At 47.5% G+C, this 15998-nt stretch overlaps 1 protein-coding gene across 1 annotated transcript in view; it reads left to right on the forward strand.

Annotated features, from left to right (window-relative positions):
* The window catches only part of LRRC1 (leucine rich repeat containing 1), a 116272-nt gene that overhangs the window by 58767 nt on the left and 41507 nt on the right, over nt 1-15998 (forward strand). The gene's annotated exons all lie outside the window — the stretch shown is intronic.

Raw genomic sequence — 15998 nt, forward strand, 5'->3', positions numbered from 1 at the left:
GTCAATATACCCAGTTACACTTGTTGAACAACTCGATGCTTGACCAGCCCATGGGCTGACTCCCGAGTAGTGGATCCAGCCTGTAGACTGGCCCAGTGCCACTCATCAAGCTCATGGGACCAGATAGTTGGAGCACCACTGCTGTAATACATTCACTGAAGTAACTCCACTGAACCTGGAGCACAGTGTATGTTTTAATCCTCCATTCTTTGGAACCTAGAAATTGGGAGATGCGGGAAGCTTGATTTTTCAGAAGCAAGATTAAAAGGATATTGTCAGATTGAGAACTTTTGCTATTACTTGTTCCTTATTATGCATTGTGATAACAGCTGAAGAGTGATTATGATAGATGGTTTTGGCCTGTTTGCATCTTAGGGACAGAACCAGAGTTTGTCTGTCTCTTGCAGTGAGATAATGGCCTACCCTGTGGAGCTGCCCCTGGTCTGATCTGCCCTCTACAAGCATGGGAAACTCAACAGGAACTTCTTGTGACAAGAACTTTTCTGAAGAAAATTCTAAACTTCATTTCTCTTTTCTAAACCCTGGTCTGACTCCATCTTTCTGATTTCCCTGTAGTGCCCCTGGGCTGCATTTGCCTTTGAGTGAGATTTCCCCCTCTCCCTCCCACCCCCTGTGTTACTGGTGGAAAGTAAAGGCCTTGTTACACACTGTGAACCACACACATGTTGATTGGTGTTAGTGTTAGCTTAAGTTTGGAGCAGTCATATGTTCAGGCCACCTGGGGCTTAGAGAATGAAAAAGAAGAATCTCTTCCCACACACCCCATCCTGGGCTTGCCCTCTGGCCCCCGGGCTTCTCAGGGTTCCCTTCTGCCTCTCCACCCCTGTTTGTTGCTGCTCGTCTGTCTATCACAGGGGAGTAGGCAGGTAAGATTAACCTGCTTGTCCAGCAACCACTGCCAGGCTGCTGCTCTTCTCAAAGCTGAGCCCACCCAGAGAGCAGCAGGAGCAGGCAGACAGGTTAACCCTTCTCTGCCTGCTCCCTGGGACAGACAGTGTGGGCAGCTACAAGTAGGTGCAGGAGGGTGCAGTGAGTGGAGATCTGGGGTGCTGGACAGAGTGGAGAGGGACAGTGGGCCGAATCCAGGCCAGCAGGGGCAAGGGTGGAGTACGGTAGTGTTTACGCTACAGTGTAGCCTAGAGTGGCTCCAACTTAGCGTAATACGAGCTGGGTAGTACAGGTCGGATAATCCTGCCCTTGAGTGGTCCAATTTTAAGCCAATAAGGAGTGCTTAAATCCAGTGTCGGGTGTTAATGTGAAGACAATACAGGTGGTAAGAGCCCCAGGAGCCACCCAAAATTACCGTGTAACAAGGCCCTAAATATAGGTAACCTTCATGCTAGTCAGGAACTCAGTATTTCCAACTGGGAGATACTAACATGACACAAAATTGCTCAGGGTGGCTTACAGAATCATGACAGTATTGGCTCTAAGGGTAAAGAGAATTCTGTCCTATATTTCTGAAAAATGCTGATCAGAGTTTTGAATTGGAAGAACTGACCTGCAGTGCACCGCACCACACCCAGTGATGCATGGTTTCAGGATGAGTGAGCATATGGCACCAGGGAAGTAAATCCTAAGTCTGGGTGGAAGGCAAGTCATGTTCATTGCTGAAGAATGTTAACTTAAATTGAAAGAAAACAAATAGAGTGTCAAGCAAAAACCCAATTCTTAATGAGCTCTATTGGGCAATCTTGCTATCCTGCACAGACGCATTCAATTAATCAGAGTTCGCAAGGGTCTTACCCAGTAATTCCTGTTATCTCTTCCACATCTCACTCTATCATCTTAAGGGCAGGGTTGCATTGCCTGTCTTCCACATCCTCAGCTCGTGAATGCAGAGAATCAAATTTTTACTCATCACTCTGACCAGGTGATCTGAACTAGATGATAGCTGTAGGTAATGGAAAGGAAATGGTAATTTTCTCCAAGAGAATGGGCCTTGGAAGGAGCATATCATCCACCATCTGAACCTGTGATTTCTTTTACCAAGATCTCGAAGCAGCTTCCATAGATAAGACTTGCTCGGGTCATGTCAAACAGCATGTTGGGACTTTTCTTAGTTTAGAACACAGCCAGAATTTAGGGAAAAAAGGTCAACTCTTGCCCTAAGAAGAGCACTTTATTACCTTTCCTTGTACAGCCTGTCCAGGAATTACCTAACTACAATGTTAACATAGCAGAAGTAAAATTTGTACGCAGAAGTGTATTTATTCATTATCAGTCATTGTTATACGCTGCTGAGTGACCTCTTATCTGAAAAAAGCCATTAAAGTGTAGTTTTCTCATGTGTCAGCTTGTTTTGGAAATGATGGATAGTTTCTTGCAAAGTTGGGCAGAGTCTTTGCTATATGTTTTCTCAGAAGAACTGGCATATTGATAGGTTCATCTCTGACTTGTATTTAATAGCTCATCGTGTACTTTCATGTGTTTGTCTAATTCCTTTTTGAACCTGTTTGGTTTCCTTTCCCCATCTTTTTGGCTGAGTTCCATTAGATGTTATATGTGAACAAAGAAGACTTTGCTTCCTTTTGTTTACTTTAAACCTGCTGCCTTATAATTTCCTCAAGACTCTCTTAGTACTTGTAGTGAGACATAGTAAGTAACTGTTTCTTATTCACCTTTTTCCACACGAGCCATACTTTTTATAGATCTCTGTCATGTCTTCCCTTTAGTCATCTCTCTTTCAAGCTGAGACCACTAACCCTTTTAAGTCTCTCTTCATATGGAAGCCATTTCAGTCTGTTTATAATCTTTTTGCTGTTCTCTGTACCTTCTCCTCCTGCCCTTTTTTGAGAGAGGGTGACAAGAACTCCCCTGATTCCAGGATGTGGGCAAAGTATAGGAATTTGAGAGTGAAATGATACCATTTTATGCCCTTCTGCTTGAAGAGGCTGGGAGAGACTTGGCCCTGCATCCAAATCCATATTCAAGTGCCTTACAAATATCTAACCTAGGGGTGGGCAATTCTTTCAGCTGGTGGGCCATTTAACGAGATTTGGTGAGTTGTTGAATGCTGCACACACACAATCTTTCAGAAGATGCATTTTAATAAATTATAGATAAAAAACCAAATCATATACTAAAAATCAAACATGCTATTTAACTTATTTTAATTTTATTTCAAAAAATAATTTTGATTTATGTTTTTTTGAGTAGTCTCTACAGAAGCAATTTCATAATACCTCAAAATAAAGTTTTAGTTCTGTATATTACATCTGGATGTGGGTGTGTGGGGTGGTGTGGGGGGGTTGCCTAAACACTAGGTCCCGGGAGCCAGTTGGGGGTAGGGGCAGGGGGTGCATGCAGCAGAACTCCCCAGGTGGTGTGGTGGTGGTGCGGTTTGCTCCCTCTCCCCCCACACCCCATCCCGCCTGTGGCTGCTGCTGCAGTGCTCCACATGGAGCTGAGCCCTGCCTGCTTCTGACTGGGGCAGCCCATGCCACGCTTCTGCCTACATCCTTCTCAGCTAATGTGCACAGTTTTCCATCAGGGCTGTCCTGCAGTTGCTCAGGTACTGCTTGCCTCCCTCTGCCTCTAGTGGCACCCCGTCCTCCTCCTGCCCCTGCTGCACTGCTCTGGGCAGCATGTAGTGCAGGGAAGCGATGGGGACATGTGCCTAACACCACATGCCCAGCCAGGCAGGCAGAGTGGGTGCAAGGTAGCTAGGAGCTGGAGCTGGAGCTCTGCGCACTGGAGTAGGATCTGTCTGGCTACAGCTTCCCCCCCACCTGGCTGGGTGTGTGGTTCCTAGCACATGTCCCCATGGCTAATTTTTGGGGTGGCTATAGCTCCCTTTCAGGGCACCACCCCTGCTCAGGCATTTCTCTGCCCCACTGCCCCAGAAGCCATATGCTGGCTGTGTGTCTCCTACCCATGGGGGGCTTCTGAAGGAGAGGCAGCAGAGCAGAGCACCATGAGCAAGGAGGGGGGGTGTTGGGAGGGGCTATATCCACCCCCAAATTTGCCTTAGTCTCCCCAAAACCACTCCTTTCAGGACTGTTGCCTGCCCTGGGCAGCTGAGCCCTTTCCCCACCTACGTGCTTCAAGCCCAGCACTGGCTCAGGCTTCCCACTGGGAAGAGGCTGGTGCCGCCCCTATCCCTGAGCCTGCAGCGGGCAGCCTGCCTCCACCTTGTGCATAAATTGGGGGGGCCACATGCCCCCCTATGCCTCTCTGAAGGGTGCGCAGAGCAGCAGGAAGCCATCCTCCTTCCCCACCCTAACCCTATGCCCTGGATGAGCCACGTGGACCTCTGTCCCACTTCCTGCCCCAGCCCTGGGGTCTTATTCACTTCCCTGGCTGGGCAGTGCTTGCCCCTGCCCCTGCCCTACTCCCTTACTCACCATGGGGACCTCGATCTGCCCTCCACACTGCTTCCCTCCCCCATGCTTCTTCCGCTCCACAGACTTACCTGCAAGGTTCTGCTCTCCACACTGCCTGGCTGCACTCGTATAAATTGGCTATTGGATCAGTATTAGCCGTTATGGCTGGCTAATAATCAGTTATTAGTATCAACCAAGAGAATCTTTTTCGGTGCACCCCTAGGTGAAATTTTTTCACCTGGTCTTATGCACGTCTTGTGTTAATGCTCAATCTCATAGTTATCATATTAGCATGGTTCAGGTGGGTCCCTCAATTTAAACAGCTATTCATTAAATAGCAAAGTTGAATGTTAATGAACTTGAAAAAGTTTATTTCAGGAATACTGCTCTCGCTGTTTAACACTGAATGGATGTAGTGACATCTGGTCTTTAATAGATGCAACAATTTATATGATTCTTTTTCTTGTGTTAACTTTCATGTTAAAACTTCTATATTGAAATAAAATACTGATTCTCCTGCTATTCTGGTGATGGGGGAAAAAAGGAAAACACAATAGTTCACAAACGGAATATGTTTGAAGATCTGATCTTTTGAATTGGTTTAGTATTTACTGGCCCCATCTACATGAGCGGCAGATTGCGCAGTTGCTACAGCCCAGTCATAACTAATGAACTAAATGACTGTTCAGTAACCGGTGTTACTGCACAGTACTGTCCCCACATGGGTTTTTTTCAGACACTACTATGCAGTAGTAATGAGCTACTACGCAGGAACTCATTACTGCTCAGTAGCATCTCATGTAGACACACCCACAGTCATTTCAGTTAGGGGTGTACCAATAGAGATTTTTTGAGCTGATACCAATAGCTGATTTTTAAGGAGGCATATTGGCTGATACCAATCCGATTTCCCATAGGTAACTTGGCAGTTTGAAGAGCAATGTCTGGCTGATAAGTCTGTTGTTTTGGAAGGCAAGGGGGATGGGAAGAGACATTTGTATGGGGGGGTGCAGATCGAGGTCCCTGTGGTGAGGGAGGGAATTGGCCGGGGGCAGGAGCAGGGGCAGGTGCTGCCTGAGTGGGGTGGGCATGGGGATGGAGCCATGGCTCTTCCAGGGGCTGCAGGGAGTGGGGGGGTGGCGTCCACGGCTGTGCGCAACTATGGGGGGCATGTCCCCCTGGATCTGCACAGGGCAAGGGTGGGCTGCAACTGCAGGTTAGGGTCAGGGCTGCACCAGGCTCTTCCTGGTGGGGGGCTGGGCTGCACTGTGCTCAGGGCAGGTAATGGCAGCGCTGGGAGAGGGGCTATAAACCCGTGCTCCTGCCTCTGCCCTGCTCTCTGTCTCACTGCCGGAGCCTTGATCTGACCTTCACCCCTTCCCTCCCCGCCTGCTGGGCTGGAGCAGGGCAGGGCAGGTCCCCCCAGCCTCAGATTGATTCTGAGTCTCTGGGATCAACCAGGCAGTTGTGACTTAAAAACACTGTTCTTCAGCACCCTAATTCCAGCTGCTCAATTATAAGGATCTAATCAGACAGCTTGGATGCAGGTAAAGCTCACACCCTCCAGAACAAGCTATATAACAAGTCTTGCCAGGTGAAAAACAAAGACCATTAGTAAATAAATGAGATTACACAATTTATTATTAAGCTTCTCACAATTAATATTGAGCATAAAATTGCTCAAGAGTCGTGCCTAGATAGGAGAACGAGACTGAGAGTAAGACTGAGACTGAGACAGGCAAACTGGCCACAATATAGTTTATTTGAACTAACTTAGTCAGACAGACAAACCATTCTTAGTATTTATCAGTGATGAACAAGCTGTCTTACAGTATCAGTCGGTACTTTGACCATTCATATTTAAATAAGATTTAAAGACCACGGGGGGTGGGAGGAAGGAGCCCAGGGGGGCACCCCAGGAGGGTATGGGGGGGGGGTGCTCCCGCATCTGCGTGCAGGGCAGGGTGGGCTGCCACTGTGGGCTGGGGCTGGGGCCGGACCATGCTGTGCTCAGTGTGGGGAGAGTGGGTTGGGTGGCTGCAGCCTCCTTCCCCCAGCGCTGCGGCCTGTCCCGCTGAAAGAGCCCGGTGCAGCTCCAGACGCAGTCGGTAGTGGAAGCCTGCACCCTGATATGTACATGGGGCAGGGGGGCTGGGGCAATTGGCTCATCTGGGGCTGAATGGGAGAATGGGAGGGGCACCCACCACTGCCCCCCCCCCCCCCCCCCCAAAGTGTGGCCCTGGACAGGCCACTTCTTCCAGTGACGGGCCCGGCCAGGGCCCAGCACTGCAGGTGACCCACTGCTGGGCAGGCTGGTGATGGAGCTCAGCCCAGCAGCAGAGCTCATGTGGCACCGAGTGCTGGGATGATCAGCTTGTCCAGGGCCATGTGGAGGGAGAGGGGGCTCCTGCCACTGTCTCTTCCCCTTCAAGTGGCCCTGGATGGGCTGATTGTCCTGCCACTGGGCAGGCAGGGGAAGAGGCTCAGTTTAGCAGCGAGACTCTCCCCCGCCCTCCTCCCCATGCGACCCCAGATGAGTTGATCCTCCCAGCACCTGGCCCAGAGCCACGTGCGTCCCACTCCCTGCAGGCAGGAGACAGGGCTCAGCACAGTGGTGGGATGCACACAGTGCCTGGCTGCTCCCGGGCTGGGTGCTGGGAGGATCAGCTCATCCAGGGCTGCATGGGGAGCAGCGCTCCTGCTGTTGGATACCCTCTCACGCCCCCCTGGAATGGCCCTGGACATGCCAGTTGGCCTGGCACCAGACCTGGCACCAGACCTGGGAGTGGCCCGGTGCCACGTATGTCCTGCCGCTGGGCAAGGCTCAGCCCAGTGGTAGGAGCCCCCCTGCATGCAGCCCTAGATGGGCTGGTTGTCCCAGCACTAGGCCAGGCTGGGGCCCGAAGCCACATGCCTCCCGGGGAAGAAGGGGAGAGTGCAGTAGATGGGGGGATAGGGATATGTTCATGCCCTGCCTCTACCCCTCACTTGCAAGCCCCTGCACCCCTCCTCCTGCATTCCATGGCTGGGAGAAGCTAGTGCTCTTGCTTTTGAAAGCTGTTTCGATCTTGTTTGTAGAACAGGTAGAAGCCTCCAGTCCTACTTATGGGAAGTGCAAACAAGTATCCAGACTATCCAAATGCTTTCTAATCCGGCCTGTGAATCATTTCCAGCTGGTCACCCTAGGGCTATGAAACAGTTGGCAATGTCAAGTTTTTTTAGATGCTCACAGAGAGAATGCAGACCTCTGATGATGTGTTATCTGCTGCTGTCAAGTCATGTTTTGTAATGCCTGTAATCACTCTTATTTACTTATTTTGAGATACTAGTACAAAAGTTAGCACCTGGTATTCTGGATAACATCTGTTAAAAGGCCAGTTGAAGGAAACCAGAAGAGGAATAAATCTCCATGTGCAACCATAGAAATGTTTATAAATTAAGATAGTGTAATTATATTAAGTTAAAATTTGGTTCTATTTGAACTCTTTCTTCATTGATAAAACTTTGTGGGGAAAAATTACTGATGATTTCAAACACTGCACAAACTCCTGTTTGTGTGAAGGCGTACACTTTCCTTATGACTTTGTTCCCTCTGCATTCTGAAACCAGGTTTCTGAAGAAGGAGCTTAAAACAATTGTAATTTCTTTCTACCTTATATTTCCCCCTGCCACGGCAGTCAGTACAACTCATTCCTAACAGAAATGGCTAGCCATTGGCTTCCTTAGCTAATCATTCTAAGTAACATCTAAGTTCTGCACCACTGAATAAGAGACTGGAGGCTATTTCCACTGGAATGGGAGAAAGTGAATAATGAGAACCGGTGGGGAGGGATAACAATGTATATTCTCAGCAGAAAAGTTAAAGTTCAGTTGCGTTAGTTCAGGCATCACATCAGAAAGTGACAGCTCTGTACGAAGAGGGGCGAGTAACCCTTACTCTTTAATATTGCCCCTATTTTCATATTCTGTCATTGACATGCTGTTCTGTTTGACTAATATGAGAAACTACCTACAGTAAATCTCTGCCAGATATTTCTTGCCGTGTTCCCTCAAATTATTCCCCTAATCTTGGAGAAAAATAGCTGTTAACTTGAACATGAGGAACCTCCACCATCAACCGATTTAGCCTCACAGGAAAGAAGCATGTCATCCCAGAAATGAAATGGCTCTTATACACATTAGTTAGCAGATGTAACTATTTTGGAGTATAATTTCAGTAGCTTCTCTATTATCTTTTCATAGGCACATCTGCCTTCATAGAGGTAGCAAAACATTAACATTTTAATTTACTATTTTCAAGTGCATAGAGCTGCATTAGCAAGATGCTGCCTGTCTGTAGATTTGTGACCATCTTAAGGAATCATTTGCCCACTACTGAATTCGATTAATATTCTTCCCAATACCTATAGAATTTTTTTTAGAATCCACTTAATTCTATTAGGCTTGTCTTCATGAAGAGTATAAATTAATTATGTTTGTATTCATTATATTATGCCTGCTGTAATAGAGTTCCTTAATTGAAAGAGCAAAGAGAACGAGACGGATTAAAATCCACTTTGAAAACATTAATTTTAAATACGGCTTTATGGAGAAGTTAGACTCTTGAAGAAAAGAAGTATAATTATGTGTTGTGTTGTTTTGTAATGTACCACATAGATACGAATTATAAATTCATTTTATAACAGCTTTGCTTAAGTACGTGCCAACATTGAGGCACTAGTTGCAACTGCAAGAAAGTAAACGCCAGAAGATAGGCGGGTGATCCAGGCTGACCTGGACAGGCTCAGCAAATGGGCAGATGAGAACCTGATGGTGTTTAACACCGATAAATGCAAGGTTCTCCACCTTGGGAGGAAAAACCTGCAGCACCCTTATAGGCTCGGCAGTGCTACGTTGGATAGCACTACAGAAGAAAGAGACTTGGGAGTCATCATTGACCACAAGATGAACACGAGCCTCCAATGCGATGCTGCGGCTAGTAAAGCAACCAAAATGCTGGCGTGCATCCATAGATGCTTCTCGAGCAAATCCCGGGACGTCATTCTCCCCTTGTACTCGGCCTTGGTGAGGCCGCAGCTGGAGTACTGCATCCAGTTTTGGGCTCCGCAATTCAAAAAGGATGTGGAGAAGCTTGAGAGAGTCCAGAGGAGAGCCACGCGCATGATCAGAGGTCATGATCAGGAAAACAGATCTTACGATGACAGGCTGAGAGCCATGGGACTGTTTAGCCTGGAAAAGCGTAGGCTCAGGGGTGATCTGATGGCCACCTATAAGTTTATCAGGGGTGACCACCAGGATCTGGGGGAACGTTTGTTCACCAGAGCGCCCCAAGGGATGACGAGGTTGAACGGTCACAAACTCCTGCAAGACCGTTTCAGGCTGGACATAAGGAAGAATTTCTTTACTGTCCGAGCCCCCAAGGTCTGGAACAGTCTGCCAGCGGAGGTGGCTCAAGCACCTACATTGAACACCTTCAAGAGTAAATTGGATGCTTATCTTGCTGGGATCCTATGACCCCAGCTGACTTCCTGCCGGCAGGGGGCTGGACTCGATGATCTCCCGAGGTCCCTTCCAGCCCTAATGTCTATGAAATCTATGAGTAAATCTATGAATACAAGAAAAAACAATGTAGAAAAGTAGATCGGTGAGTGTAATCTGTAAGCCCTATCTCTATTCTTGGAACTTTATTAAATGTGTGGAATGGCATTCTTTTCTAGAAAACTAATCTCCGTCTACTTTATTTTTACATCAAAAAGTAAAACTAACTGAAGACCAGATTCTGCAAACATCTCAGTAAACACTAGAATTATAATATCAGAACTTGTTTCACCTTGTTAGGTGTGCTTATCACACTCTGTTCAAGTCTTGAAAAACATTAAGGCAAAAGGTGGGTAGATCTTCCTGGTTGCCATATTTTCGTGATTTGAATCTTAAGACTGAGATGATGGATGTTACAAAGGGTGGTGCGTGAATGTCATTTCAGAGTCTTGAGCAGGGTGTACACAGTTGGGTAGATTGGAATAGCATCTGGCCTCTGGTGTTGGTAAGGTAGCAACCGATGATCAGGATATGCAGGTGACTGGAGAGAGACCTAGAGAAGGCTATTACTTCAACCTTGGAGATAGGGAGTCTTCTGCCCAACCTATGTCTCCAGCATTCCCTCTAAGCTGTGTGGCGTGCATGGCCGCTCACACCACGCAGCTTAGAGGGAATGCTGTTTGTTTCCTGTGTACAAGGTATTTAACTGGCTCCAGTGTAATATTAAAGGGCTTCTACTGTACAATCAATAGTTTTGGGCAATGACTGCTTTTCATATCCCTTTGACTCAGTTCTGGTCAGAAACTTCTGTACTTCCTGCCAAAAGGGGCCCTTGGTCTTCAAAGATTATATGCATGTCTTCTCTTCCCACCAACAACACAAGATCCACTAATGGAATCTGCAGATCTTGTTCACCTTTAGGGGCTGAACCTATTTAAACACAACAGACAAACACTTTCCATTGTGAGAAATAACAATTGAGCTTAGCCTCCCTGTTCCACTATTTCCCGTCTGATGCAGTATTTTAATGTGTCACACCCACATCTGAGCCCCTGCTTCTATCCACAAGTCCTCCCTCCCCATACCTAATCAGAATGACCCTATATGTACATGATGTCATCAAAGGTCCACTTGCATCCAAAATGATTTTTGCCAAAGTTTAAAAAGGGCCCGCCAACGGCTTAGCCGCAGTGTGTCCCCGGCTCCAGTGAGAGATGCACAGGTAGAAGCCTGTTGCACCCCTGTCAAGCCTAGGGACCTCCAGGACCCCCCAGCAGGACCCCGACCTGGACCTCCAGCACAGCCAGAGATAGGTGGGGGCCCGCGGCAGGGAGGGAGGGACCCCAACCCCAGACAGCTGCAGGGCAGCTGAGTCCAAGCTGGGGAGGGACACGCCCCCCCCACCCTCCCCCAGCTTCTACTTTGCTTAGCCCCCAGGGAGACAGGTGACTGGAGCCTTGTGAACAGGCCACACAAACAGACATGCTTGTCTGCCCGGTGCGTGAGTTAGCACAGGAATTTGCACAGGAGAGGGAGCAGGAGGGCCCAAGGCCCTGCCTGTGAGCCCCTAGGGTAGGTAGTCACAGTTAGCCAGACTACTGCCAGTAAAATGCAGATGGGCACGTGCCACAACCTGAGGGTCTCCTCGGGGTCTGTGGCCCCTCCCTTCTGGCTCCTGAGAGGTCTCCACCCAGTAGCTACAAGTGTCAAGGACAATAAGAAGTCCTTTTTTAGATATGTGGGGAGCCAGAGGAAAAGCAAGGGCAACATTGGACCCCTGCTAAACCAGATGGGACAACTGACAACCAATGCCCAGGAAAAAGCAAACTTGCTAAATGGGTACTTTGCATCAGTTTTTCACCAGTCCCAAGGGGTACCCCTGCCTATTACAGGTAAGGAATCATCCTCACCCTCCATCAGTGCTGACCTCGTGAAGGAACACTTTGAGAGGCTGGACACCTTCAAGTCAGGAGGCCCTGACAGCTTACACCCCAGGGTACTCAAGGAACTGGTGACCATCATAGCTCAGCCCCTGGCATGGATCTTTGAGAACTCCTGGTGCTCTGAAGTGGCTGAGGACTAGAAGAAGGCCAATGTATGGTGCCCATCCTCAAGAAAGAAAGGAAAGTGGATCTGGCAAACTACAGGCCCATCATCCTGACCTCTATTCTGGGGAAAGTCTTAGAAAAGATTATCCAAGAGGCCATTCTTAACAGACTGGCTGATGGCAGCATCCTGAGGGATATGTAGCATGGGTTTGTTGCAGGTAGGTCTTGATTGACCAATCTTATTTCCTTTTATGACCAGGTGACCTATCACCTGGACAAGGGAGAGGAGATGGATGTTGTATATCTTAACTTTAAAAAAAGTCTTTGATCTGGTATCCCATGATCACCTCTTGGCAAAGCTGACCAACTCCTGCCTCCGTTTCACCACGATCCACTGGCTGGGGAATTGGCTCCTGGTCAGACCCGGAGGCTGGTGGTTGACGGAAGTCAATTGTCATGGTGCCCTGTGACCAGTGGGGTCCCTCAAGGCTCTGTCCTTTGGTCTACACTATTCAACAGCTTCATTAATGATGTGGACATTGGTATCAGAAGCAGACTGGTCAAGTTCACCGATGACACCAAACTGGGGTAAAGCGTCCACATCTGAGGATAGGAGGGCGATCCAGGCTGACTTTGACAGGCTCAGGAAATGGGCGGATGAGAACCTGATGGTGTTTAACACCGGAAAATGCAAGGTTCTCCATCTTGGGAAGAAAAACCCGTACCATGCTTATAGGCTCGGCAGTGCTACATTGGCTAGCACTATGGACGAAAAGGACTATGGGGTCATGATTGACCACGAGATTAACATGAGCTTTCAATGTGATGCTTCAGCTAGTAAAGTGAGCAAAATGCTGGCTTGCGTCCATAGATGCTTCTCAAGCAGATCCTGGGACGTCATTCTCCCATTGTACTTGGCCTTGGTGAGGCCGCAGCTGGAGTACTGCATCCAGTTTTGGGCTCCGCAATTCAAAAAGGATGTGGAGAAGCTTGAGAGGGTGTAGAGGAGAGCCACATGAATGATCAGAGGTCAGGAAAACAGACCTTATGATGACAGGCTGAGAGCTATGGGACTGTTCAGCCTGGAATAAGTTTATCGGGGTGCACAGCAGGATCTGGGGGAATATCTGTTCACCAGAGTGCCCCAGGGGATGACAAGGTCAAACAGTCACAAATTCCTTTGGGACCATTTCAGGCTGGACATAAGGAAGAACTTCTGTACAGTCTGAGTGCCCAAGGCCTGGAATAGACTGCTGCTGGGGGTGGTTCAGGCACCTACTCTGAACACCTTCAAGAGAAATTTGGATGTTTATCTTGCTGGGATCCTATGACCCTTGCTGACTTCCTGCCCCAGGGGCAGGGGGCTGGACTTGATCTTCCAAGGTCCCTTTCAGCCCTAATGTCTATGAAATCTATGAAGCCTTGTTGGGTAGGTTGGCTTGAGTGCTCCCTGCAATACTTGACTTATGACCACTTCTGGCTAAATCAGTTTTGCGTTAGGCCCTGGTTGTTATTGCCCCTCTGATTCCTCACTTGAATTTATTCCATTGCCTGGTGAATAACTAGCTTATCTGAAGGCTTGCTCTTTGTGCCAGACCATCCTGCTGGCTGTCTTATACCTTAAAGCTCAGCTGCAAGACACCTGTCATCCACCAGCCTGTCTGTGAGCCAAATTCATGGTGGAATGGCTGGAGGTCCAGGCACTTGTTTGCAGTGTTTTCTAGGATCACACAAAAGGAGGTGTAATTATACTCTGCCTGTCCTAGTAGCCCATGTGTAGGTCAGACGTAGGCCTTTTAGTATTTTGATTTCCAATCCTTCAGGGCTTAGACTCTGGTTGTCAAAACTCTCCAGTGCCACTAATGTAAGATTGGTGGTTCATTAAACTTCTGCAAAAAACCTTTTCTCTATTCCAGATCTTTATACATTTCTTTAGTCACCCTGATAAAATGCTGAGGCCTCTTGATTCTAGAGATGACAACTGCCACACGGGTACAGTGTCATATCTGCAGTATTGTACATGGTTTCTTGTGCTTGTTCTACTGTAAGTTTTCTAGAACCTTTAATTTCTGTATTAATATCTAATTTTTAACATGGTAACCATGACGTACTAGTGATGTGAAATGCAGTGACATCTTGGAAAATTCAGGCTAATGTAAAATAAAGGATGCTACCAGCAGGAACTGAAGATGCAGGAGTTGAAGGGGTTATAAAGGCAAATTACTAATGCCAAGACAATGCAGGTAACAAGACTTGTAAAGCTTCACCCCAGAGACTTGATTGACCTTAATGAGAGACCTTAATGGAGGACATGAAACTGTCTGAAAACAATAGCCACGGCCTTGACCTGTGACCTGACCAAAATGAATGCCACAGACAGACCCAATGAGAGGACCCTGTAGCATTTGAAAACTGCGAAGGTGGTCATGTGGAAGAGGAACAATTAGCTTAGCCAGATATATGTAGAAGCTGCTTAATGTGTTTTCTCTGAAATGTGTTTGTTCTCAGTAGCACACCACAGCCTCAACAGTGCTATTGAGAGTTGGCTGGTCACTGCTTAACCCTGTCATTGTCCCTCTTGAAGAACAGAACTGCTGTGGTGATCAAAGTGAATTGTAGAAGTCTGTATCCTAAAGTCCCAGGAAACAAGTGGATCATGGGATTCTAGGTGATGGCTGGAGGCCTTAGTGGAGTGCCAATATGAGGCCCTTCAGGCTCCAAGCTGGTGTTGCCTTGGGCTGTGACACCTTGATACACTGCACTGTTTGAAAACTTTTGTGGCTGGCCTGCAGTTTTTTCTGTGGTGGTCTGAAAATTCTTCAATAGACGCTCATTTGCCTGACTCATATCTTACGAAGAGGGAATCTTTGAGACTGCGGCAATGCAGGGTCATTCCAGCACCTTCTTAAAGGCAATAGCTACCTGGTTATATAATAAACTTCATGCTGGAAATCCAGCTAATTAAAATCCATAGCATGGGCAGGGAGTAACCATGGAATCACATTTTGCTTGCTGTGTCCCACAGTCACATTCTATAACCATGGTAACTGCTGCATGAAATGTGGAAACCAAACTAAGCATAACCAAGGATCAATATTTTTGTTCAAAGTGGAAACTTGACATGAAATACATGATGGATAATCTTGAGTTTTTCTTCAACATATTTTAAGCATTATGCTGATGTAGGATAGCCATAGGTTTCACATTACTAATCTCAAAAAGTAGGCAGCCACCCGTAGATAGTACTATCAGTCGAATTTTTCCTTAATTTCTCATTTTAATTCTATAACAGATTTAAAGTGTTCTGCTTATACATGAAGCCCTGCTTATTCCTCACTGGGGATCTTAAAACCCACCAGAAATGCATCTATATATATTCCTGCTCTGTCCTTTTAATGGACTTGAGGTCCACTTAGGGATGTGGCCTTTTTTTTAGAATTACCACTTCCTCCTTCCAGTATTTTGGAACTTTAACTGCCTTTTTTTTTTCTCAGCTCTAGTCCCCAGTACTTCAGGGATATGAGGCTTTCTCTTTGCCCCCAAGAAAATGCGGGCAGCAGAGGCCAACCATTTTGGCAGGCATGCCACAAATTAGCTTCCCCTCTTTCCCCAAGAGCCACTCTGATCTCTTATTCTTTCCTGATCTGATGCTCAGTTTTCTGCCATCTGTTCTGTTCTTCCTTACCAAACTGCTGTTCTACTTTCTGCTTCCCATCCTGTGCTCCCTGCTTAATCTGATGCTCTGCTTTCTTCTCCCTGCTCTATCTGCCAGTGCGTTGCCTGTCTTCCCCCAATCTGCTAGGCCTGTGCTAATAAGGAAGTGTTCGATTCAGATTCGGCCGATTCAGAGGACAGTGATTTGATTTGGATCGCTGTCCTGAATTGATTCAGCTGAAGACCCCCATGGTGTGGGTTGTGTTGTGGCTTCGCAGGGCACTGTGTGCTGCCTGGCAGCTGGGGCCACTGGGGCTGAGTGGTGCTGAGCTCCAGCTGAGTGCTGGAGCTGCCCCAGCTCCCAGACAGCACACAGTGCCCTGTCAAGCTGCACTGTACCTGCACCATGGAG

This window comes from Crocodylus siamensis, chromosome 1 (assembly GCF_052110815.1).
Source record: "Crocodylus siamensis isolate JL-2025a chromosome 1, ASM5211081v1, whole genome shotgun sequence".
Lineage (NCBI taxonomy): Eukaryota > Metazoa > Chordata > Crocodylia > Crocodylidae > Crocodylus > Crocodylus siamensis.